We start from the raw sequence: 1,364 nt of genomic DNA, 5'->3' as shown, positions 1-1,364 counted from the left end.
AATTTACATTTATTTTCAAATTGGAGCTTGTAATACAAATTTTACATTCAGATATATTATCAAAGCTAAGGAATACAATGAAACAAGAAAACCAGCACAGTTTAATCTTTAAAGTTGATTAATTCTTCTGAAGGATTGGATACAACTTAAGACATTGATAGAAAAAAATGACATAGGATTTAATTTAGATCAAGCAAACATAAGTAGTATCCAAGCGGTTATACAGAAACAAACTAACAGCTGGTTAGAATAAAGTTAGCAGATAATCTTAGAAACTTTGATCAATTAAAATGGTCAAATCATCACTGTAGCATAAAGTTCCCTTCATTTTCTTTAAAAATCCCAAATTTCCAAGATGTTTTAGAAATTAGACAAAGAAGGTGAATTATAATCGAATAGCAAGTATAATGAAGCAGAGGTACAGGACACCAGTATAAGGTATAATAACGTTCATAGTAAATATTACAAAAAGTAGAGTACAATAGATAAAAGTAATTAGTTTATGTGGATACACTGTTTTCAGTTCTCTATAGCCAATACCATTAATTCCTATTATGGTTTAATAAACTCAGCTGTTTCTTCTCCTGGATAGGAAACATAGTAGTAAAAGAACTGAATCCCAGCATATAGAGGCTGAGTGAATGTGGTCTGCACTCTTTGGAGGAGAGTCATGGTTTCAGAGATGCTGTAGAAAGACAGAATACCTGCTCTGTGATCCAGATACACTCCTATTCTGGAGGAAACTGGACCTGATACTGGAGTTTGGACTTTGTTAAATCTGTATGTGTAACTTTTACCATCACATCTTAAAGCCCAGGAATTAGGATTGTATCCAAAGGCACATTCATATGAGTTACCTACTCTGCTGATATTCTGGTATGAAACAGCTACTTCAACACCTCTGCCACTCCACTCTACCTCCCAGTAACAACGCCCAGTCAGACTTTCTCTACTCAGGACCTGAATCCAATAATTGAATCTGTTTGGATGTTCAACATAGGGCTGTTTCTTTTTGACTAAAGTCGCTCTTCTGTCATCCTCAGAAAGCAAGAGATTCATGTGTGCTGTGTTCTGATCCAGACTGATGTATCGAAAATATTCTGAAAAGTCTTCTCTGGTCTTTGGTTCTGGTGTCAACAGCAGGACATCAACATCAGATACTGCCACTGAGATGTTTGTCCATGTGTCTCTCAGGATGTCCTGTAGTTTCTCTCTGAGCTCTGAAACAGCTGCTGTCACATCCTCAAAGTATCTCAGAGGACGAATATTGATGCTGGATGAGTGTGTAGACTCACTGAGTGCTGACAGTGAGGGGTAGTTCTGGAGAAACTGGGGGTAATCCTCTATTTTTGAGAGCTTCTCCA

The 1,364-nt window shown here is 36.9% G+C and overlaps 1 protein-coding gene across 1 annotated transcript in view; it reads right to left on the bottom strand.

Moving 5' to 3' along the window:
- Positions 1–1,364, bottom strand: part of LOC107087403 (E3 ubiquitin/ISG15 ligase TRIM25-like) — a 13,129-nt gene that overhangs the window by 10,950 nt on the left and 815 nt on the right. The window lies entirely within an intron of this gene.

Source organism: Cyprinodon variegatus, unplaced genomic scaffold (genome assembly GCF_000732505.1).
Source record: "Cyprinodon variegatus isolate N-32 unplaced genomic scaffold, C_variegatus-1.0 Scaffold183, whole genome shotgun sequence".
Lineage (NCBI taxonomy): Eukaryota > Metazoa > Chordata > Actinopteri > Cyprinodontiformes > Cyprinodontidae > Cyprinodon > Cyprinodon variegatus.
Note: the sequence above shows the minus strand (reverse complement) of the source record. Positions and strands in the feature narration are given on the sequence as shown.